General features: G+C 43.8%; 2 protein-coding genes across 12 annotated transcripts in view; both read right to left on the reverse strand.

Annotated features, from left to right (window-relative positions):
* The window catches only part of BAALC (BAALC binder of MAP3K1 and KLF4), a 1,274,875-nt gene that overhangs the window by 742,968 nt on the left and 506,209 nt on the right, over nt 1–25,698 (reverse strand). Inside the window, exon 1 of one of the 11 annotated variants that reach the window (XM_050800739.1) lies at nt 20,427–20,430. The exons of the other annotated variants lie outside the window; for them this stretch is intronic. The gene's annotated coding sequence lies outside the window, so the exon portion shown is untranslated. Of the gene's footprint in view, nt 1–20,426; nt 20,431–25,698 lie in introns of those variants that run through there. 11 annotated transcript variants of the gene reach the window in all.
* The window catches only part of LOC126960890 (circumsporozoite protein-like), a 109,737-nt gene that overhangs the window by 9,120 nt on the left and 74,919 nt on the right, over nt 1–25,698 (reverse strand). The window lies entirely within an intron of this gene.

Consider the following 25,698-nt stretch of genomic DNA (forward strand, 5'->3'; position numbering starts at 1 on the left):
CGTTCAGAGAAGTAGGCTCCTGAACACAGAAAGGTGGAAGGAGGCAGGAGGTCTCGGACTAGGTAATTTCCCATCTTAGCCTGATTGGACAGAATTCCATGTGATGCTGAAGGAGTGATAATTGCTACAGTCTACCTTGGAGACCCATTCGGCAGAAGGTGTATATGCCCTGTGGCCCAGCACCTCTAGGTCTCTACTCTGGATAAGGAGATGTGTCTCCTTGTGTCTCACAAGGAGATATGTCCGAAGAAATGCATTGCTGCATTATTTACAAAATCAAGAAATTAAAGCAACCTGAGTATCCATTAATGGTGAATAAATAAAATTTGATGCATTTAAAATGTTAAAATGCAAACTGGCAAATGCAAAGGCATGAGCAAGATTTTTGTGTATCAATATGGACAGATTTCAAAAGTATAATATTGAATGAAGAAAAATGCAATCAATATGATACCATTTAAAGATATAAAAGCGACAGGACACAGTGGCTCACGCCTATAATTTGAGCACTTAGGGAGGCCGAGGTGGGTGGATCACTTGAGATCAGGAGTTTGAGACCAGCCTGGCCAACATGGTGAAACCTCGTCTCTACTGAAAATACAAAAATTAACCGGGCATGGTGGTACATACCTGTAGTCCCAGCTACTTGGGAGACTGAGGCAGAAGAATCACTTGAACCAAGCAAACAGAGGCTACAGTGAGCCGATATCATGCCACTGCACTCCAGCCTGGGCGACAGAGCAAGACTCTATCTCAAAAATAAATAAATAAGATGTAAAAGCAATACTGTAATATTATTCAGAACTACATGTCTGTACAAGTTTTGAACAACGGGCTGAAGGGATACATGCTAAATTCATTGCAGTTACTTTTGGGAAGGGGAATTTGGGAACCAAGAGGACTTAAATTTTATCTGTAATTTTTCTTTCTTTCAAATACAAACAAGTTTAGAGTTTTGAAGGACATACATTAATAATTGAATTCAGGATGATGGTTGGGGTATAAGGACACTTTTCTATCTTAAAAAGTAGTTTTTTCTCGGAAAACAAAAATATGGCTTCTGTGATCTGGTTTGGGATACATGTGTATGTTGTGCTGGGCAGGAAGGGACTGGTGAAAAGCTTTGGCTGTGATCCTTTAGCAACATCCTCTGGCTGACAACAGAAATTAATCATTGCCGTGGCATTGAAATTCCAACAGTTGGCTGAGGCTTTTAAACACCTACAGCCCTTTTTGACCCTTTGATGGAAGCTGTGTCCTCTCGACTCTAGGGGGGAAAATGCACATACACAGTTTGGCATATAATTTCAGGGGTGTTGTAGCCCTTAGGTGAAGAGTCTGCATTGCTGCAGAATATCATGTGGTTGGCTTGTTCTGACCTTTAGAACAGTTAAGTAGAAATGCATAACTGAGAGACCAAGAAGACTTGTTAAAATAAAATATAAATACAACATTATCTTGGAAGAAAGAAGGTTCGGACTCTCAATCTGTGTGTGTGTGTGTGTGTGTGTGTGTGTAACTGCTGAAGCCCTAAAAAAATAAGCACAGCTTCTCACGAGCTCTCAGTTTGCCTCCTGAACTGTAATGTAAACAAGTCAGATCATTCTGGGAAACTTGAGACTTAGGAAGCCCAGCTTCTGCCAGTGTAAATGCCAGCATTCGGGTCCTTGGAATGAGCTTCCCTCAGCCTGGAGCAGGAAATTTAGAGAAACATGTTTGGTCTTGCAGAAGGACTGCTCTGTTTGCTCTCCCTGCAGGGACCATGCGGTGGGCAGACTTTGGTCAGGATGAGCAGCTTGTTCAGGGCACGGCCAGCCTCCAACATTCCTTGCTGGAAGGCCTTGGGGATTCACCCAACCCCCCTAATGGGGACAGAGTCTTCCCATCCAGCGCCCAAGCAGTCCTCTTTTCCCTGCCAACCTTAGGCTGGGATTAAGATAGTTTTTTAAACTAAATTTCACTTATTTATTTATTTATTTATTTAGAGACAGTGTCTCACTCTGTCAGCCAGGCTGGAGTACAGTAGTATAATTATAGCTCACTGCAACCTCAAACTCCTTGACTCAAGCAATCCTCCTGCCTAAGTCTCCCCAGTAGCTAGCACTACAGGCATGCACCACCATACCCGGATCATTTTTTTTTGTAAAGATTAGGGTCTTAGCCAGGCGTGGTGACTCACACCTGTAATCCCAGCACTTTGGGAGGCCGAGGCGGGCAGATCACCTGAGGACAGAAGTTCGAGACCAGCCTGGCCAACATGGTGAAACCCTGTCTCTCCTAAAAATACAAAAATTATCTGGGCCTGGTGGGCGGTGCCTGTAATCCCAGCTACTTGGGAGGCTGAGGCAGGAGAATCGCTTGAACCTGGGAGGAAGAGGTTGCAGTGAGCCGAGATGTTGCCACTGCACTCCAACCTGGGCAACAGAGCCAGACACAGTCTCAAAAAAAAAAAAAAAGGGGCGTGTCACTATGTTGGCCAGACTGGTCTCAAACTCCTAACCTCAAGCAATCCTCCCACCTCAGCCTCCCAAAATGCTGAGATTACAGGTGTGAGCCAGCGTTCCTGGCTCTAAACTTTTTTTTTTTTTTAATCATTTTGGTCTGGAGACAGGATACGTCATTTGAAAAAACATTTTGGTATTTGGAGTTTGCTAATTTCTTTCTGTCAAATAAAGAAAAATAGAGAACATTTAATTTTTTTTATATGGAGTCTCACTCTGTGGCCCAGGCTGGAGTGCAGTGGCACAATCTCAACTCACTGCAACCTCCACCTCCTGGGTTCAAGCAATTCTCTTACCTCAGCCTCCGAAGCAGCTGAGATTACAGTTGCACGCCACCACGCCAAGCTAATTTTTGTATTTTTAGTAGAGAAGGGGTTTTACTATGTTGACCAGACTGGTCTTGAACTCCTGACCTAGATGATCCGCCCATCTCGGCCTCCCAAAGCGCTGGGATTACAGGCATGAGTCACAGTGCCTGGCCTTAATTTTAAATTTTAAAACAATTCTGATAATATTTAGGTCTGCTGCATCTTTTCTAGTTGATGCAAAAATCTGTTGAGTTGGAGTGATGAACTGCCAGCATCCCCAGAGCACTGAGCTTCTCGTCAAGCATGCTTGTTGTCAGGGCTGTGGCCAAAACACTAGGGGATGCATTTGACATTTAGAGGAAACTTAATCACTTCCAAAGACCCAAAGTCAGATGTAGCCTTAAATGTTTTATACAATATTTATACAATATAATACAAGATTTATATAATATTTATACAATATAAAATATTTTATACAAAAAATATTTGAAAAAAAGTGACTTGGCAATAAATCACAGCATGGTACTCATTAAGGTTACTTGCTGACTCATTAAAGTTGAAATAATGATCCAGTTGTCAAGATATAGATATAGATAATTATTGTTGTTGTTGTTTTTAACCCGTTAAACTTTGCCAGGGGGAATTGTGTGGGGATTGGGTAACCAGAGGGGCGTTAAAGCACAATGAGCTCAATTCAAATCCAGAGAAGTGAGGGGCCATGGGACACTAACACAGGGCCCTCACTCCACTTATGTTGAAACAATTTAAAAAAATTTTTTTGAGACAGAGTCTTGCTTTGTCACCCAGTCTCAAATGTACTGGCGCAATCACAGCTCACTGTGGCCCAGAACTCCCAGGCTCAAGCAATCCTCCCACCTCAGCCTCCCAAGTAACTGGGACTGCAGGTGTGCACCACCATGCCCTGCTAATGTTTTTTTTTTTTTTTTTTTTTTTTTTTTTTTGTAGAGATGGGATCTCGCTATGTTGCCCAGGCTGGTCTCAAACTCCTGGGCTCAAGCAATCCTCCCACCTCAGCCTCACAAAATGCTGAGATTATAAGCACGAGCCACTGCGCCAGGCAAAATAAGAAAAATTAACGCCTCCATTCCTATAGCAATGTAACTCTCTTTAAAAATTCCACCTCTGCAGATGGGGGTGGATCTTTAAAAATTTCTTGTCTGTAGACAGGCTTTGGCTCCTGGGCCTCCCCTGGAATCTCCTGCAGGAGTTCTTGTTCGGAAACCTTTGCGGCAAATGCACACAGCACTTGGGTGCTAGCTCTCTGGTAAAAACATCTCTACCCCAAAGAGACTATCCAGAGTGGATATGCTCCTCTTGCCTTCATTTTGCTTACAGGCTCCATTCTGTTAAATTTGGAAGCCATGGCAGACATCAGTGACTCCTTTCTAGAGCTGTGGTTCTCAAACTTGAGCTTTAGAATCACCTGGAGGGTTTATTAAAACCTGGACTGCTAGCACCCCCATCCTGAGTTTCTAATTCTGTCACTCTGGTGTGAGGGCCCAGAATTTGCATCTCTAATGAGTTCCCAGGTGATGCTGATGCTGCTGGTCCTAAGACCACACTTGGAGAACCACTGGTCTATGCATTTCATCTAAAATGTCCTCATTCCTCAGTTTGGGTCAGATCCCAGAATGTAGGCTCAAACACAACCCTCTCTACACAATCATCATGGGAGGAAGGGGATGGAGCAGATGGTCCTATAGTTAGCCAGTGAAACATACATGGAGTCCAGAGTTATGTATAAAACAGCCCTTTCACGTTCAGTTGAATATTCCCACCCGATAGACCACAAAGGGGCCAAGAGTGTGGAGTTGCTCATCTGCTCCTCTCTCAGCAGCTTACCCTTCTTGGGTTTCTCTCACTAACAAGGGCTTCACTGTGACCCTCTGGCATCCAGGTGGCAGCTCCTTCCCTTTGGAGGAAGAGCCTTTTCCCCTGGACATTCTGTCCTGTCCCTTTCCCCCACACAGCCTCTCTTTTGGTTCCTGTCTTCTGCTGAGCTGTGTGTTGTTCCTTTCCATCTTGATAGTATGAAGCTTCAGGACCTGGGGTGTGAAAGACAGAGAAGGGGAAGAGAGGCCTCTGCCTTGTCTGCCCTAAGGATGTGGTGCTTACAAGAGAATCGGAACTTTCGCTCAGCCTCATTAACAAGGCTGTGGCTATGTCTTATGGTATTATGCCAAAAGTCTCCCTCTGTCATCCTAGTCTTCTGTACCTAAACTCAAGGACATGGGAGAAGAGGCAGTCCTGCCACTGCACAATCATGGGTTAGTGCTACTAACCTCTCTGGTAGCACTGCCTCACCCCTCAAAGGTGGGTTTAATGCTGGGAATCTCTACTCAAGTAGCTATGAAGATTTCGGACAGGGAGTTTTGTAATCTTCAGACCACACCTGCTCAGTAGCTGTTCCCTTTACCTGGAGGTGGCCCACACATGGGACATATTAACCCTGATTAACATGCAATTCCCTAGCAGTGGTTCCTCAGCCTGGCTGTCATTAGAGTCACCTGGGAAACACTTTTAAAAATGTATTTATTTTTTAAAATAGATTTAGGGGGCACGAGTTTTGTGACATGGATATATTGCATAGTGGTGAAGTCTGGGCTTTTGTGTAACCATCACCCTAATAATGTACATTGTGTCCATTATATAATTTCTCATTCTGCCCCCCCATTCCCAACTTTTCAAGTCTCCAATGTCTATTATTTCACTCTCTATGGGAAGCATTTTTAAAATGCATATTCTGAAAAAATATGTACAACGCAGAAGGCAAGGGTATATATGTTTCCTTAATACATAAAGAGTGCTTATAAAATCCACAAGAAAAGTCTGTTAATCCAATAAAGAAAAAGGACAAAAGGTATGAATAGGCAGTTTACATACTCATAAAAGTTCAAAATATTCATAAACAGATAAAAATATAATAGTTATCACTCATCATTAAAGTCACAGACATTTAAAATGTTGAGGTACCATTTTTCACCTCCCAGACAAAAGTTAAAAAAAATTCAGCTATGCACTGTGTTGTGAAGAATGTGGAGAAAGGACACGCTTCACGTGGGAGTAGATGTTGACATAACCTTTTTCCATGGCAGTTCATCAATATCTATCAAAATGCTACAGGCATCTTCCTTGGTCAGAGATAGCTAAAGAAATAAAAGCAACAAAACAAAACAAAAAGTACTACAGGCATATTCCTTGGTCAGAGAAAGCTAAAGGACTAAAAACAATAAAACACAAAAAATGCTGCAGACATATTCCATTTGACCCAATGATTTCGCTGATCTGAGTTCACTGCAGTGATATCCTAATGCATGTATAAAAATGCATCTACAGGAAGTTCATAGCAGCATTGCTCATAATGGCACAACCCATAGGCAACCTAAATGTGTATCAATAAGCAAGGGGTGAAATAAACTACACCATGGCTAGCCACTGAATCTCTATGCCACTGCAGAAAAGGATGATGTCTGCTATGGTCTAAATGTATTCCCTAAAATTCATGTGTTGAAATTTAAGGGCTCATGTAATAGTATTAAGAAGTGGGGCCATGGCCGGGTGTGGTGGCTCATGCCTGTAATCCTAGCACTTTTGGAGGCTAAGGCAGGTGGGTCACGAAGTCAAGAGATCATGGCCATCCTGGCCAACATGGTGAAACCCCGTCTCTACTAAAAATACAAAAATTAGCTGGGCGTGGTGGTGCATGCATGTAGTCCCAGCTACTCAGGACGCTGAGACAGGAGAATCGCTTGAACCTGGGAGGCAGAGGTTGCAGTGAGCCAAGATCATGACACTGCACTCCAGCCTGGTGACAGAGTGAGATTCCATCTAAAAAAGAAAAAAAAGGGGGGGCCTCTAGGAGGTCTTGAGAACAGAGACCTCTCATAGATGGGACTCGGGCCCTTGTAGAAGGGCTTGGGAAAGTGGATTTGTTCTCTTCTGCTCTTCCCTCTTCCACCATGTTGGGACACAGCAACAAGGCACCATCTTGGAAGTGGAGAGCAGCCTTCACCAGACACTGAGCCTGCTGGTGCTTTGATCTTGGACTTCTCAGTTTCCAGAACCGTGATAAAATAAATGTCTGTTATTCATAAATTACCCAGTCTGGATGGGCATGGTGGCTCATGCCTGTAGTCCCAGTACTTTGGGAGGCTGAGGTGGGTGGATCACAAGGTCGAGAAATCGAGACCATCCTGGCCAACATGGTGAAACCCCAACTCTACTAAAAATACAAAAATTAGCTGGGTGTGGTGGTGCATGCCTATAGTCCCAGCTACTCGGGAGGCTGAGGCAGGAGAATCACTTGAACCCTGGGAGGCAGAGGCTGCAGTGAGCCAAGATCATGACACTGCACTCCAACCTGGGCAACAGAGTGAGACTCCATCTCAAAAAAAAAAACAAAACCAAAACAAAAATTACACAGTCTTGAGTATTTTGTTATAGCAGCACAAACAGACGAAGACAATGTTGATCTGTGATCATGTAACAATCTCCAAGATGTGTTGTTAAGTGAAAATAAGGTTCAATACAGTGTTGGTAGTGTACTTTCATTTCTGTGAAAATATGGGTGATATGGACATATGTACATATATATGTATTCAGAAATATGTTTAGACCATTTATGGCAATAGGTTGCCTTTGAGCAGCAAGACTGACACGCTCTTACTTTTAGCATCGATAGTCTCTTTGCATTGTTTGAATTTATTTTTACCATGAGCATGTGTTATTTCATTGAATAATAATAATTTAAAAATCATATTCTTGGATTTTTCTAGACCATTTGGGAGTAGGAGGCAAAAATATATGTTTGTTAAAAAAACACACAAAACTCCACTTGGGGAAATGGTTGATTCTAGGACTGGGAAGGGAATATACAAGTTGATCCTGGAGCATCTTACAGTGCCAAAAAGAATGAAGCATCACAAAACCAAAAGGACGGGGCATGTGCGAGGGACACAGGAGCCAATCTGAAAGAGCTTTCCATGGCCAAAGCTGGACATTTTGAGCAATAAAATAAATAATATAGTGGTGAATTATAACCCAGAATATAAAATAAATATCTGTAAGCCCATATTGGTATACGTAAATCATTGAATAAATAAAGGGGGAAGAAGGGGCACATCTCCCTTACAGAAGAATTCCAAGAATTCCAAACACTTTATGTAGATATTCCCTTCTCCAGAAAGGAAGGCTTAATTCCCACCTCCACCTTGACTGTGGGTTTCACTCTGTGACTCTCTTCCAAAGAATACAGTGTTGTGGGAGCGGATTGCTGGGGGAATAATTTTAGAATGGAGAAAACTGGCAATCCTTTCCCTGGCCAGTTAGCCAAAGACTGGCAATCAAAGTTGATAAGTTATGTTGATAGTGTCTACCTTTGATATGATGTGATAAGAAGGCTACTTCACCTCCACCTCTGCAGTATTCTTCCCTAAATCCATAACCTCAGTCTGATCATGAGAAAGACATCAGATAAACTCAAGTGGAAGGACATTGTACAAGATACCCAAAAAGTACTTTTCTTTTTCTTTTTTTTATTTTTATTTTTCGAGACAGAGTTTCGCTCTTGTTGCCCAGGCTGGAGTGCAGTGGCGCACTATCCAGCTCACAGCAAGGCCTCCGCCTCCTGGGTTCAAGCAGTTCTCCTGCCTCAGCCTCCCGAGCAGCTGGGATTACAGGCATGTGCCACCACACCTGGCTAATTTTGTATTTTTAGTAGAGACAGGGCTTCTCCATGTTGGTCAGGGTGGTCTCGAACTCCCAACCTCAGGTGGTCCGCCCGCCTTGGCCTCCCAAAGTGCTGGGATTACAGGCGTGAGCCACTGCGCCTGGGTCAAAAAGTACTTTTCAAAACTATCAAGGGCCAGGTACGGTGGCTCACGCCTGTAATCCCAGCACTTTGGGAGGCCAAAGCAGGTGCATCACCGGAGGTCGGGAGTTCGAGACCAGCCTGGTCAACATGGCAAAACCCCATCTCTACTAAAAATACAAAAAATTAGCTGGGCATGGTGGCACATGCCTGTAGTCCCAGCTACTGAGAAGGCTGAGGCAGGAGAATCGCTTGAACCTGGGAGGCAGAGATTGCAATGAACCAAGATCGCTCCATTGTACTTCAGCTTGGGTGACAAGAGTGAAACTCCATCTCAAAAAACAAAACAAAACAAAAACTATCAAGGTTATGAAAAACAAAAAAAATCCATGAAACTGTCACAGATCAGAGGAGACCAAAGGGACATGATGACTAAATGTGTTATGGTACTCCAGATGGGACACTGGAACAAGAAAAGAATATTAGTAGAAAAACTAGTGAAACCCAAATAAAGTATAAAGTTTAGTTAATAATTAGAAACAAAACTCCAGGCAGTTCTTATGTAGCCAGCTTGGCTCCAGGCTGCCATGAAGCACTCAGAGGCCCTTCAATAGGATGGAGGTTCTCAAAGTTAAGTGTGCAATAGAACCCCCAGAGAGTTGCTAGTCCTGTAGATCCCATGGTGGGCATTCTGATTAAGTAGGTCCATGGCAGGCTTGTGAATATGCTTTATTATTACTATTATTTTAAAGACAAGGTCTCATTCTGTCACCCAGCCTGGAATGCAGTGGCACAATCTCAGCTCACTGCATCCTTCGCCTCCCGGGCTCAATCTCTCCTCCCACCTCAGCCTCCCAAGTAGCTAGGACTACGGGCACACACCACCATGCCCGATTAATTCTTTTTGTACTTTTTTTGTAAAGATGGGGTTTCACCGTGTTGGTCAGGCTGGTTTCCAACTCCTAGACTCAAGTGATCTGCCCACCTGGCCTTCCCAAAGTGCTAGGGTTATAGGGGTGAACCACTTGTGCCCAGCCTGCTTTTTTTTAAAAAAAAAAACAAGAGCCGAGTTTTTTATTTGTTCATCTCTTGCCTCGGAAGTACAGTACTCCTTGATGACATTCTTGGCCTTAGATTCTTTGCCATAGTCCTTAACTACCGCAGAACTGCAACCAACCACATTACTGGGCTTTCCCTCTCTGTCAATTTCACCAAGGCCTACCCAGTCTCAGTTTCTTGATGTCACCAGCTTATTTAGGTGGATTTGGTGTTCAGCACGGAGGGCTTCCACCAACTTGACATCCACAGGCCATCACGGTGGGATGCAAGCACACAGAGGTGGACGTGGCACTTGTCTAAGACTGGCAGCTTTCAGAATTACATGTGCTAGGCCATTGTGATGAGAGTGGTCAGCACCTCTTGTAAAGCAGTATTAATGCCCATGACGCCTCCAACAGCAATGTCTCCCTCAGCCACGGCAGCAGAATCTTAAATGCACCCAAGTCTTCGCCTCCCACAACTGGGTAGCTGAAGGCGGGTAATGGATATACATTTTTAATACGAACTACTAGGGCTTCTGAAATGTCACATTTTGGACACACTGCCCTGGAAACCAAAATCTGATACTCTACTCATAATTACTATGTCTATCAATAAGATGTGAGTTCTGTTGGAACAAACATCTTCTGAAGATAGAAAGATCATGAACTTCCATTCATTATGTACCATCTCTAGTCTATTTGGGGCACTCAATGGGTTTCTTAATAGAATTCTTACCACCACTTGACATGTGATAAGTGTGAAATGAATAAATACTGAAAATAAGAAATTAATAGGAAACCTGTGGACACATCATCTCTTCTCATTATCCTGACCTAGTATAATCAGAAGAGGTTATTTCCTCTGATGCTTAATTCACATTTAGATTATATTCTTTTGTTTTTCCATACAGGTGCAATGCAAATAATCATGAATTTCTTTGCAGAATTAGAGCCATCTCAGGGCATGGTGTACTTCTTCCGGAGCATCCTGTGTCCCCCTTCATGTTATCCCCACTCACGGTCACTCTTCCTGGGACTCTCTTGTCAAACCAGTCCCCAGCCCCATGCCCCAAACACACACAGCTAGTTAATTCCTACTCTAGCCTTAGCTTCACGATCATTTCCTTATCTCGCCTCTGTCACTGGTAAGGACCCCTCCAACATCCTCCCAGAGCACCCTGCCCTTTTCGGTTATAACTCCCAGCACCTACATTCTGCATCTTCTCATCCCCACTAAACTAAGCTTTAAGATGACAGGAACTGTGTCTGTCCCGTCTCCTGGTCCATCTCTAGCTTGTGGCATGGCAGGTGGCAGACACTAGGTGCTAAATATTTGCTAAAAGAATGTTGAATGAATTCATCAGAGATTCCTCAATTAGAGTGCATTTGGACATAAACCTATCAATAACCTAAGCAGAATTCTAACATCCTCAGCAATTGGGATAGCTGTGCAATCCTTTCTGAATTGCAACCCATTTTAATGGTCAGCTCATTGTCACTAAGAGTGGCTTCTTTGAGCTGCAGACAGCAGTTACCTGTGAAATTCTGTCATGAGACTGAATGGGAATAAGACTCTGGAAGAGGGTTGGGAGGGAGGCAAAAGGGAATTTCAATGGCTGGGACATCCAATTTTATTAATCTGTCATCAGCATGCACAGACATTGCAGTGAAAAAACCAGAAGCTGTGGCACTGGAAACTCCAACCAAATCAGAGATGTCAGAATCAAACATATAACTTTGGCAGTAAATTGTAAGGTGATGGATTGGTCATTAAGACAACCAAAGCTGACCAACAATGTGTTAAGTCTCTTGAGCACTTTCTACACACAAGGCACTGAAAGGCATAAAGATGAACAAAATATGTCTCTGAACTCAAGAAGCAGTCATCTAGACAGGAGGTAAAAACCACAGTTAAAAGGCATGAGAAGCCGGCTGGGTGCAGAGGCTCACACCTGTAATCTCAGCACTTTGGGAAGCTGAGGTGGGAGGATCCCTTGAGCCCAGGGGTTCGACACCAGCCCAGGCAACAAAGTGAAACCCCCACCCCATCAGACCCCCATCTCTACAAAAAAAAAAATACAAAAAATTAGCCAGGTGTGGTGGTGCATGCCTGTGGTCCCAGCTACTCAGGAGGCTGAAGTGGGAGGATCTCTTGATCCTGGAAGGTGGAGGCTGCAGTGAGCCGAGATTGTGCCACTGCACTCCAACATAGAGCTTTGATAAGATAAAAATCTGATCAGTGTACCAGTCATTCAATCAATAAAATGTACTTGGCAACAGAGCAAGACCCTCTGTCAACAACAAAAAAAAAGGTCCTGAGACATGAAGGTTGAGCATTCTGAGTGATTTGTTGCAGCTTCAGGAAAATGGGAAGGCTGGGTGGAATATGTACCACTTTCATTGGAACTTAAAAGATTATTAAACAATAATATAATTATTGTTATAAATTGATCCCAGGAGTTCAAGGTTTTGTGATAAGCCATGATTGTGCCACTGCAGTCTAATCTGAGTGATAGAGTGAGACCCTGTCTCTAAAAAAATTTTTTTTTTAATTTAAAAAATAAAAACAGGCTGGGTACAGTGTCTCACTCCTGTAATTTCAGCAAAGAAGCTGAGGTGGGTGGATTTCTTGAGTCCAGATGTTTTAGACAAGCCTGGGCAACATGGCAGAACACCATCTTTACAAAAAGTACAAAAAATAAGGCAGGCATGGTGGCACACCGGTAGTCCCAGCTACTGAGGAGGCTAAGGTGGGAGGATGGCTTAAGTCTGGGGGTCATGGCTGCAGTGAGCCGTGATTGCACCACTGAACTCAGCCTGGGTGACAGAGTGGATGAGAGATGAGCTTGCTTTTGAAGAGGTAGTTACAGCCCAGAGGGAAAGATGCATGTCAACTAATCATTACATGCAGCGGGGAGCAGCTACGGAGATGTGTGCCAAGTGTTACAGGAACACAGTAGGAGAACAGCTAATGGGCAGGAAAGGCTGAAGGAAACTCTCATGTAAGAGGTGATATTGAAGGCTGAGAGCAGCCAAGAGGTGTTTTCCTGCAGAACGAGAGAAGTTCCTGCAGGCAATCGGAACACCACGGACACAGGTTCAGAAGCACAAAACAGCATGACAAAGAATACGAGTTCTCTCAGTCACTGTTTGACTTCACAAAGAGACAAACAGATTCTCACACAAAAATTTCATATAAGATAGGGAAAAAATTGATCAGAATAATATTCTATGTAGGCTGGGCTTGGTGGCTCATGCCTGTAATCCCACCACTTTGGGAGGCCGAGGCAGGCAGATCACTTGAGGTCACAAGTTCCAGACCAGCCTGGCCAAAATGGTGAAACTTTGTCTCTACTAAAAATACAAAAATTAGCTGGGCGTGGTGGCAGGCGCCTTTAGTCCCAGTTACTCAGGAGACTGAGGCAACAGAATCACTTGAACCCGGTAGGCAGAGGTTGCAGTGAGCCGAGATAGTGCCACTGCACTCCAACCTGGGCAACAGAGCAAGACTCCATCTCAATAATAATAATAACAACATTCTATGTTGTTATATATACAATAAAATTTAGGTTGCAATTGTAAGTCTGCTTTAATGTTTAGAACAAAAACCAAAATTAGTGTTGATTTAGGATTTGAGGTCTACTTTTTCTAAAAACTTGTCCAGTAGCACATTTGACAAATATGTTGAAGTACTTAGTTTTTTCTCAATGACCTCCCTTAACCTACAGTTGTCAAATGCTTCTCTTTTGAAGATCCTATTATGTTCTCATTCTTGTCAATTTCTTCCTCTTTAATTGTTGTCTGATTAACTCCATGTTTGCTTATGATTCTAGCAATTCTACGACATTACTTTCATCAGCTCCACGAAACTTGCACAAAGGTTATTCAAAGTATGATTACTTTTGTGTCTCAAACTAACCAGAGACACTTGGATGAAACCAGCTGAAGAACTGCCTGCAGCTGAGTATGAGAGTGTGAGGCAGGGGGCAGTGGACAAATGCTGACATTTACCAGCTAGAGGCCTTCACAAAGTAACTCCAACTTTCTGACCTTCAGATTCCTCATCTACCTTGAGGAAATTATTGCAAGAGTTCAAGTAAACTGCACACATGGCCAGTGCAGTGGCTTGTATCTATAATCCCAGCGACTTGGAGGCTGAAGTGGGAGAATCACTTGAGGCCATGTATTAGAGACCAGCCTGGGCAACATAGAGAGACCTTATCTCTTTTAAAAATTTGTTTTTAATTAGCCAGGTGTGGTGGTGCACACCCATAGTCCCAGCTACTCAGAAGCCTGGAGCAGGTGGATCACTTGAGCCCAGGGGTTCTAGCTTTCAGTGAACTATTATGCTTGTGCCCCTGCACTCCAGCCTTGGTGACAGAGTGAGACCCCATCGCTAAAACAATAAACTGCACAGTGAAAACACCTAACATTGTGCCAGGAATATGACTGTCCCTCAGTAAACAGCCACATTCTCCCTCCACAATGCCTTGGATATCCTGGAGTACATTTGATTGATTGACTGATTGGTATACTGATCAGATTTTTATCTTACCACCACTCTGCTAAAGAAACGCCGGGCCTGATAGATAAACTTGTGTCCTGTAGAGGAATAAAGGGAGGAAACATTTGTCAATTTTCAAGACAGAGGTGCCCAAAAAGCTAGTTTCCCACTGAATAGAGATAAAAGGAGAACAGGAGTGCAAGATGTTACATATGCTGAGGGTGATTTCGCCAAGACTAAACAGAGCTGGCATCTGCAAGACATGCAAAGATTTTTTATTCCAGGGCTATGGGATTCTGGAATCCAGCCCTTCCTACATGTTGTTCATTCTAGAAAAATAATTAGATAATGAAACAGGAGAATCACCATGCCTCGTTGCAATCTTAAAACTGAATTTATAAATAAAAATTAGAAATGAAGCCCACCCTGGACTCTTCTGAGAAATTATCAACAAATATGAGATTTGACTGACAGCTCATCTGAAATGTAATTTTCCTGTCTATTGTTCTCTCAATTCATTTCTGAATTCATATTTTAGTGTATTTGTTTTGGGAATGTTTTATTTCCCTTCAGAATGAAGGGATTCTTTAAAAGGAATTATATGCAAAAATTAGTTGAGTGGTTTGCCGTCGTTTACAATGAAAATTTACATGCAGTGGCAGTAATCCAAAACGTTACATTTACCTTATCATATGATTCCCATTACTTCAGAGAAACCTTGGAGACTAAATCTCACCAACAATTAAAAGGTCCTGATATTCTAATCAGAGCCGGAACATTACAATAACATTTGTTATTAGATCAGAATTACAAAACCACGAACAGAGTAAGAAAAAAGATTCATGATTTTAATCTTTGTGACCCTTGCTGTAACAATATTATTACCACATAGCAGTAGTTTCTCAAGAGAAATTTCTCACAATATCAGTGAGGTGATAATTGCAGCTATTTTCCTGGTATGGGTTAATTTCATGGAAATAAGTCCCAACGATGAATGATCATGTTTAAATGAGAAAAATGCTGATGAGCTGTGTCTTAATTGTACACATTCTTCTTGGGAAATTTTTAACCAAGAAATGAGCATATAAGCATTAAAGGAATATTTAAAGAAACTATTGATTTGAGAAAGTTTGTTTTGGAAGAGCAGTTCTAGATATTAACAGCTGGGCACAGTGAAATCTAAGTTTCCCAACACAAATGTCAGAAAAGATCCACTTATCCTATCTTACTTGCAATTTCCAGTTCCCTAATAAAAGAGCTTTCTTTTACATTAATTTTTAGTGTATAAATAAACTTTCATAAATTAGTAAGAGAAAGCTCCACAACCCCACAGAGGACATGAATAAGCAGTTCACAGAAAAAGAAACACAAATGGCTTTTAAAAATGGAAAATGCTTAAACCAGGCGATTGTTAACTCAGAAAAAATAAAAAGTTGTATAAGGAATGCAATCTGATTCCCAACTTGGCTCAGCAACAAATAATATTTATGTGATATTAATACCCTAAGTGCTGAACTTAATATACCTATCACTGGCTTTCTGAACACAATGGACTTGAGATGTTCCAGCACAAACCTTTTCATCTCACCTTTTCAGCTCCATGGATGAAACAGCAATCTTTGTAGCTTTTCTGAGTACTCTTGGGTTATTAATGAATAGTCTCTTTTTCCCCCAAGGTAACCCAAAGTCCAATTTAGTCTAATATCGGCATACTAAGTTCTTATCCAATGTATAGCTTTCTCCTGCAGCTTGGGCCTGACACAGGCTTGAAGTTTGCAGTGGGCAAGAAGAATGAGTAGGGCAGCCAAGTAAAATGTAGGATGCTCAGTTAAACCTGAATTCAAGAAAGCAACAAGTACTTTTAATATAATTATGTCCCAAATATGGCATGGGATATACTTATACTCAAAAAGCATTTATTGTTTATCTAAAATTCAAATTCAACTGGGCATCGAGTTATTTTTATGTGCTAAATCTGGCAACCCTCGGTTCAGGGCCAATGTCACTATGTCCCATCTTGCTCACTGTGTTGCCTCTGGCTCCTCTAGGGTTAGAGGCAGACATGGAAAAGATAGCCGTGAGGAGAAGGAGAGCTCTTGGCCTGCATGGTTGTCATCTGCATGTGTGCCCTCTTGGTGTATCAGCTGTTCAAGGGTGAGTCATGGGACCAGCCCCGTCACTGGGGATGTTTTAGATGTACTTCCCTTGACCTGGGAGATGCCTCATTGGGCTGGCCACTGACAACTGCCCCCTTGGCACCTGGCTTCTGGTGGCTCACTCTTGGTTGGGGTCACTTTCCGCCCTTCCAGATGGTACAGTCGGGTGGGTTTTTGTTGTTGTCGTTGTTGTTGTTGTTGTTTGAGACAGGGTCTCTCTGTGTACCCAGGCTGGGGTGCAGTGGCGCAATCTTGGCTCACTGCAACCTCTGTGTCTGAGGTTCAAGCGATTCTCTTGCCTCAGCCTCCTGAGTAGCTGGGATTACAGGCATGTGCCACCACGCCCAGCTAATTTTTGTTTTTGTTTGTTCGTTTGTTTGGTTTTTGAGATGGAGTCTTGCTTTGTCACCAGGCTGGAGTGCAGTGGCACCATCTCAGCTCACTGCAACCTCTGCCTTCCAGGTTCAAGTGATTCTCCTGCTTCAGCCTCCAGAGTAGCTGGGACCATAGGGGCGTGCCACCAAGCCCCTGTAATTAGCACCAGCTAATTTTTGTATTTTTAGTAGAGACGGGGCTTCACCATGTTGGCCAGGAGGGTCTTGATCTCTTCACCTTGTGATCCACCCGCCTCAGCCTCCCAAAGTGCTGGGATTACAGGTGCGAGCCACCGCCCCCAGCCTAATTTTTGTATTTTTAGTAGAGATGGGGTTTCATCATGTTGGCCAGGCTGCTCTCGAACTCCTGACCTCAAGTGATCCACTTGACCTCCGAAAGTGCTGGGATTACAGGCGTGAGCCACGGAACCCGCCTGGCCTAGTGGAGAATTTCAAAAGCAACCCATTAGCAGCTCTTTTCCACAGAATCCAATCTGACCCATAGAAAACCCTGGCAGCCCCTGGAAAAGCTGGTCAACCTTGACTCTCTGTTCTGCTGTGAGGCGGTCTGCTCCAGCCGGCTCCTGGCCTTCACACACCATTTCGTTTTCATGTGTGAGTCAGTCACTGAGTATATTGAGTCTTCCCAAATTTCAGGAAATGCCTATCTGACTCTCTGAGGATGCTCTTGAAAGCTCCCTAAACCCCCGCTAGTTTAGGATGAATGTGAGGAGTCTTTCTCTCACTGCATGTTGAGGATGGGGTAGGAAACGCAGTACTCTGATAACTCTCTCCAGAGCAGTCCCCCGTTCTGGCCCTTCAGCCCCCTGCTTAATTCTTGGCCTTCTTTTTTATAGACTAGAGGTAGTCAGTGGCCAAGGCTGGAAGAGCCACTCTGGGGACACCTCATTTGCAAGCCCTGCCTGGATTGTCTAGAATTTCTGTGTAGAATGTAGGGCCCTTTGCACCTATTGTTCTCAGCTTTAGAGTCTCAGTTGGATCTCAAAGACTTAAAATTCTATTTTAACAACCTATTACATAACTAAAAATGGTTATATAATCATACTGTGAAGATGACAAAAGGGTGTGTGTGTCTGTGTGTGTGTGCAGGATGTGGGGTGTCATAAACCAAAATCCTCATCTATCATAATAGGGAGAGAGAAGAGAGTTTGTGAAACTGATAAATCAGGATGTGGCAGCATAAGTACAGCATTTAGAAAGATAGAGACAAATAGCAGAAGGAGGACCTGAATAACTGAAAACATTTGCCTTTGGGAAGTGAGACTAGGGGGTTGAACAAGAATGGGGGAAGATGCTGCTATTTTTCATTGCAAGCCTTTTAGTAGTATTAAATTTTTTAACAATGTATTTTGATAATAAAACTAAGTGATAAATTTTGCCAAAGCCACGAAGAAAATATTATGTAGTTGTTACAGAGAATGAGGCAGGTCCAGTGCAGTGGCTCATGCCTGTAATACCAGCACTTTGGGAGCCTGAGGCAAGCAGATCACCTGAGCCCAGGAGTTCGAGACCAGCCCGGGCAATGTGGCAAACCCCCTCTCTACAAAAAATAGAAAAATTAGCCAGGCATGATGGCTCACACCTGTAGCCCTAGCTAATCAGGAAGCTGAGATGGGAGGATTGCTGGAACCCACGAGGTGGAAGTTGCAGTGAACTGAGATCACATCACTGCCCTGCAGCCTGGGTGACAAAGCAAGACCCTATCTCAAAAAAAAAAAAAAAAAAAAAAAAAGGATTATGTATATCTATGTAATAATAACAGCTAACACTTACATAGTATTTCATGACTATCGGGCATAGTCTTAGATTCTGGGCCTACTCTAGTTCATTTAATGTGTGTATATTGGTTTCCTAGGATTGCTGTCACAAAGTACAATAAACTGGGTAACTGGGTGGCTTAGAACAACAGAATGGTATTGTCTCACCGTTCTACAGGCTACAGTCAGAAATGAAGGTGTTGGCAGGCTCACGCCCACTCCAACCTGTAGGCAAAGGATCCTTTCTTGCTTCATCTAGCTTCGAGTAGCCGCAGACGTTCCTTGTCTTGTGGCAGCACAAATCCAGCATTCACATGGTATTCTCCCAGTGTGCATGTCTGTGTGTCTGGTACAAATTTCCCCTTTTTCTAAGGACACCAGTCACATTGGATTAGGGCTCATCCTAATGACCTCATTTTAATTTGATTACTTCTGCCAAGACCCTATTTCCAAATAAAGTCACCTTCTAAGATACAGAAGATAAGGACTTTAACATATCTTTTTTGGGAGACAGATAACACCATGCAAGAAAAGGAAATTGCAGCACAAAGAAATGAGGTCATTTGACCATAAATGCATGGCTAGTTAATAGTGATACTTGAATTTAAACCCAGGAAGTCTGGTTCCCAAGCCTTGTGCTCTTAACTACTAGACCACGCTCTCTATCTATCTCCATTAAGTGCTCAAAGCAAGATGAAAGCAGTGTACCAAGTATGGTATCATTGTGTGAAAAGAAACTGGGGATGACTATGACATACATGTTTGCATATGCACAGAATATCTTTGGAAGAATGCCCAAGAAACTGGCAGTAGTGTCACCTCTAGGGAGGGAAATTTGGGGAGAGAGGAATGACCTTTTTCTTTTATACATATATATATATATGTATATATGTATATGTGTATATATATATGTGTGTATATATATATTTTAATACTTTGAAGTTTGCTAGTTGTTTTGTTTATTTGTTTCCAAAGGCAGGAATTAATTTAAAATAGTTAAATTTAAAATGAAAACAAGAGGGATGTTCTGGGCCGGGTACAGCAGCTCATGCCCATAATCCCAGCACTTTGGGAGGCAGAGGCTGGAGGATCACTTGAGCCCAGGAGTTCAAGACTAGCCTGGGCAACATAGGGAGATCCTGTCTCTACCAAAAAAAAAATTCAGAATTAGCCAGGATTGGTGGCACATACCTGTAGTCCCAGTTACTGGGGGGCTGAGGTGGGAGGATTGCTTGATGCTGGGAGGTCGAGGCTGCTGTAAGCCATGCTTGTGCCACTGCACTCCAGCCTAGGTGACAGAATGAGGCCCATATCTCAAAAAAAAAAAAAAAAAAAAAGGAATGTCCTTTTATTAATGCCATCACCCCATACTACAGGGGCTACTTGAACTTTTGGAAGAAATCTATTTTGGGGGGAATGATCTAAGCATTGGTTCCCAGACAAACTATTTTTTTAAAGACAGGGTCTCACTCCGTCACCCAGGCTGGAGTGCAGTGGCACGATCAGGGCTCACTAAAGCCTTGACCTCCTGAGCTCAGGTGATCCTCCCACCTCAATCTGCCGAGTAGCTGGGATTCCAGGTCCACCCTACCATACCCAGCTATTTTAAAAATATTTTTTGTAAAGGTGGGGTTTCACTATGTTGCCCAGGCTGTCCCAGACAATCTCTTTAATTGCTTTAAGAGACTATTGTGATAGCTTAGTCTTTTCAGGCTGCTATAGCAAAAATATCACAAACCGGGTAGCTTATAAACCATAGAAATCTACTGCTCACAGCTCTGAAGGCTGGGAAGTCCAAGATCAAAGGCGTGGCAGACAGAGCATCTGGCAAGAGCTAACTCTCTGGTTCATAGATGACGCCTTCTACACTGTGTCCTCACGTGGTGGAAGGGGAAAGGAGTCTCTCTGAGAGCACAAATTCCGTACATGAGAGCTCCCCCCTCACGACCTAATTATCCCCTAAAGGCCCCACCTTCTAATACTATCGCATTGCAGAGTAGGTTTAAATATATAAATTTTGGGGACACACAGACATTGAGACCATAGCAGTGACTATATAACTTCGGAAAGAACCATATAGTGAACTATTATAAAGCCATTAAACTTTACATTTGTTGAGAATTTTTTAATGATACTGGGAAATATGTTTATGATAAATATTGTGAACTTATCTATATAGATAACCAATTCTCTTAAAATAATACTAAATAGAAAAAACTATAAGAAAGTGTACCTAAATATTAACCATGATTATTTTGGGTGAAGGTGGAAAGAATGATGGATAATGGGGGGTTTGTGCTTTTTGTTAATTTAAGTCAGAAGATGACATTTAAAACATTTCTTAAAATGTGCTAGAAGTGCTTCTGGTGAGCTGGAGTTTTACCCACACTAACAAACACTGACAGACCCAGAAGACATTTAGTCACATAATGAGTGTGTGTGCCTCAGAGATTTTTCTCCTTCAAAAATCAGCCTAGGGCCGGACGCGGTGGCTCACGCCTGTAATCTCAACACTTTGGGAAGCCGAGGTGGGTGGATCAGCTGAGGTCAGGAGTTTGAGACTAGCCTAACCAACACAGCGAAACCCTGTCTCTACTGAAACTACAAAAACTAACCGGGTGTGGTGGTGCATGCCTGTAATCCCAGCTACTTGGGAGGCTGAGGAAGGAGAATTACTTGAATGTGGGAGGCGGAAGTTGCCGTGAACTGAGATTGCGCCACTGCACTCCAGACTGGGCAACAAAAATGAAACTCCGTTTCAAAAAAAAAAAAAAAATCAGCCTAGAAATCCATTTTCTCATGTAGGCACTTCTACTCTTTACCACTTTCCGTAAATTGATGCTTCAACAAGATTTGGCTGAAGAATCAACAAAATTTTTCAAACTTCCATTGAGAACCCCAGAGGTACAAGGGGTCCTATGTAGGAGAAAGTGTGCATTTCGAGGTCACAACCACCTTGCTCTGTGTGACTAAGGGAAAGTTATTTGCATTCCCATGCTTCAGTTTCCTCATTTGTAAAATAGGGATAATGCTTTCATTAATGTAACAAATATTTACCGAGCACCTTCTCTGAGTCATGGCGTGTTCTAGGTGCTGAGAACACAACAGTGATGAGAGAGACAAAGACCATGTCCCCACGGAATGCTGAGTGGGGAGCGAGGCCTCTCTCGTGTGGTTGTTGTAAAGATCAAAGGAGCAAATGTGTAACTGAAGAATCAGATGTCTTAATCTGATTCAGATGTCTGTTTAACCCCAAATCCTCCAAGCTGCTAGGGTCACCCAGTCCTTTACCATTAAATAAAAGTTAAGCAAACTCCCATTCCTCTTGCAGGGAGAAATCCAGCAGCCTCCTCTTATCTTAAGGGTTCTCACAGGCCACCATTTCTCCTTGTCTCCTCTGACAACATCTATTCTTCCAGGGATCACTGCTTTCATCTCAGATCTTCTCTGAGCTGCCCACTTGCAAGAACTCTCTGCCCTGCTGAGGCCGTGGTCCCATGCCTGCCCTCCCCAAAAAGGCCAGGCGTGGTGGCTCAGATATCTTCTGAGGGTTCAGGACTATGGAGGAAAATTATAATTCAGGGGAGCACAAAGAGAAAAATCAGAATCAATATGTTATATCCTTGTTCTTCACAATTCCTCAGTCATTGCCAGCACATTCTACCCTTCTCTTCAAGCGGACAGTAGCCTTCCCTCAAGCCGCCAAGTTCCCTCTGCCTCTCAGTTGCCATCCCTTCTCTGTCAAGACATCTGCCCCTCACAACCCAAATCCACTCCTCCCGCTGTTCAAGCAAGGGGAGTGATGGGAGAAGAGGAGCTGCACCTTTCTTCCCAAAGGCCCAATCCCAATATAACATCTCCCCAAGAGGAATTCTGTCTCCAGCTTTCAGTAAAACAACTTTTTTCTCCCTACCATCAATGTAAGTGAAATGTTAGGAGCCTGCGGCCGGGCACAGTGGCTTATACCTGTAATCCCAGTGCTTTGGGAGGCCAAGGCAAGAGGATTGCTTGACCCCAGGACTTTGAGACTAGACTGGGCAACATAGCAAGACCCCATCTCTACAAAGAAACAGTTTTAAAATTAGCCATGCATGGTGGTATGTGCCTGTAGTCCCAGCTACACAGGAGGCTGAGAAAGGAGGATCACTTGAGGCCAGTAGTTCAAGACCAGCCTCGGCAACATAGCAGTACTCCCCCATCTCTACAAAAAAATAAAAATAAATTAGCTGGGCATGGTGGTGCCCACCTGTAGCCCTAGCTACTTGGGAGGCTGAAGCGAGAGGATCACTTGAGCCCCAGAGTTCAGGGTTACGATGAACCATAATTTCACCACCGCACTTCAGCGTGGGTGACAGAATGAGACCCTGAGCATAAAAAAAAAAAGAAAATTAATTTATATTAAATTAAATTTTAAAAAGAAGAGAGGCTGGGACATAGCAAGTCAATAAACTTTAGTCCCCATCCTTTCCCTTCTTGGTGGAGTCAGCTGGTGTGGTTGTACACACCATCCCTCCGAGTCTTTATCTTTACAATGAGGACCCTGGGGTGTTACTGTAAGGACAGGATCAGTTGCTACCTGTAAATACTAAGAACAGTGGCTGCTGTGTAAGCGCTCAACCAGTGCTCTTACTGTTATTATCAGCCATGATACTAAGAGCTACAAGTTTTCTGCAAGGGATCAGCTTTTATATTTGGAAAAGCATTCGTTTGCTTGGACTGCTGTAACAAACTACCACAAACTGGGTGGCTTAAAGTAACAGAAGTCTATTCCTTCATAATTCCGGAGGCCAGAAGTCTAAGATCAAAGTATCGGCAGGTCCATGCTCCCCCTGAAAGTTCTAAGGAAGAAGCCTGCCTTGCCTCCTCCAACTTCTGGTGGCTCCTGGAAATCGCTGGCATTCCTTAGCTTGTAGATACATCACTCCAAATTCCCCCTCCATCATCATATGGCTGTCTTCCCTGTGTGTGTTTGTGTATCTGTGTGTGTGATTGTGTCTGTGTATGTGTCTATGTGTGTGTGTTTGTGTGTCTCTCTCTGTCCTTTTTTTTTTTCTTGAGACGGAGTGTCACTGTCACCCAGGCTGAAGTGCAGTGGTGCAATCTCAGCTCACTGCAAGCTCTGCTTCCTAGGTTCATGCTATTCTCCCACCTCAGCCTCCCGAGTAGCTGGGACTACAGGCGCCTGCCACCACGCCCAGCTAATTTTGTTTTTGTATTTTTAGTAGAGATGGGGTTTCACTACATTAGCCAGGATGGTCTCGATCTCCTGACCTCATGATCCGCCCCACTCGGCCTCCCAAAGTGCTGGGATTACAGGCATGAGTCACCACGCCCAACCTGTGTCCTCTCTTCTTATGAGGACACCAGTCATATTGGACATAGGGCCCACCCTAATCTAGTATAATCCCCTTTCAACTAACTGTGTCTACAAAGACCCTATTTCCAAATAAGGTCACATCCTGAGTTTCTGGGTGGACGTGAACTTTGGGGGACATTGGTCAGCCTAGCACAGTTGGGAGGGCCAGATCTGAGGCTTAGGCTTATGTGACATATTGCTCAGGCCAGAGTTGTTGGAGGTAGGGGCTGTCAGAGACCTGATTGATGGGCCTCTCCCATTCTTCCCAGCTCCAACTGCCTCCTGGGCCCAGGGCTGCTTCCTGCGTGGACAGTCTGGCCTGCTGCCACCATCACATCATCTCTGACTGCACAAGCTGTCTGTGCCTTCCCTAAGGGGAGGGCTTGCTCCGGAGCTGCCTCTGTCAGGCCTGAACTCCTAAAACCTGGACTCAGAGGAAGTCCTATGAGGCATGAGACCTGACCCAGGGTGAGGGGGAATTTTAACCAGTGAGATCCAAGAGAAAAGACAGAGCTGGCAGAAACATTCCTTCTTATTTCTCCCTTCAACAGTTTGGCCCAGAATGTCCTGTCTGACCAAATGGCTCGCTGGGTTTCTCAGGAAGGTAGGGTTGGCAGGGTGCAGTGGCTTGTGCCTGTAATCCCAGTGCTTTGGGAGGCTGAGGTGGGAGGATCACTTGAGGCTGGGAGTTCGAGACCAGCCTGGGCGACAGAGCAAGACCACATCTCTACCAAAAAAAAAAAAAATTATTATTATTTTTTGAGATGGAGTCTCACTCTGTCGCCCAGGCTGGAGTGCAGTGGCCTGATCTGCACTGCAACCTACGCCTCCTGGGTTCAAACAGTTCTCCTTATCAGCCTCCCAAGTAGCTGGGATTACAAGCAGCCACCACCATGCCCAGCTAATTTTTGTATTTTTAGTAGAGACAGAGTTTCACCATCTTGGCCAAGCTGGTCTTGAACTCCTGACCTCGTGATCCACCCACCTCAGCCTCCCAAAGTGCTGGGATTACAGGTGTGAGCCACCATACCCAGCTACAAAAATTTTTTAAAAAGCCAGTTGTGGTTTTTAAACCTGGAAGGATTGCTTGAGTCCAAGGCCTGAGTCCAAGGCTGTAGTCTCAGCTACTCAGAAGGTTGAAGCGGGAGGATCACTTGAGCCCAGGAGTTCCAGGCTGCAGTGAGCTCTGATTGCACCACTGCCCTCCAGCCTGGGTGACAGGGGGAAACCCATCTCTAAAAAAAAAATTTTAAATAACCCCGGGCGTGGTGGCTCACACCTGTAATCCTAGCACTTTGGGAGGCTGAGGCAGGTGGATCACCTGAGGTCAGGAGTTCGAGACCAGCCTGGGCAACATGGTGAAACCTCGTCTCTACCCAAAATACAAAAATTAGCCAGGTGTGGTGGCAGACGCCTGTAATTCCAGCTACTCGGGAGGCTGAGGCAGGAGAATCACTTGAACCCAGGAGGCAGAGGTTACAGTAAGCTGAGACGGCACCATTACACTCCAGCCTGGGCAATAGAGCAAAAATTCCATCTAAAAAAAAAAAAGTTTAAAAGAAAAAGAAATACCCTACTCTGTGCTTGCTTTCCTTCCTTCCTGGCCTCAAGTCCCTCTGCTTGTTCCTGCTGCCCTAGGATTATGTCCCTCAATAAAGAATTCGTGCGTAAGTTTTACCTCTGCTTTTTTCTAGAGAACTCAGGCTACCACAAGTGCCCTAGAAAAGAGCTCCTTCAGGACTAGGGAGCAAGACCAGGCTTCAACCAAGGCAAAGACTAACAATTAAATGAGAAAGCAAGTGGAAGGGCCGATCCAGATCCAGGAATACGCAGAAGCTGGAGGTTCGAGGA

The sequence above is a fragment of the Macaca thibetana genome, chromosome 8 (genome assembly GCF_024542745.1).
Source record: "Macaca thibetana thibetana isolate TM-01 chromosome 8, ASM2454274v1, whole genome shotgun sequence".
In the NCBI taxonomy this organism is placed as follows: domain Eukaryota; kingdom Metazoa; phylum Chordata; class Mammalia; order Primates; family Cercopithecidae; genus Macaca; species Macaca thibetana.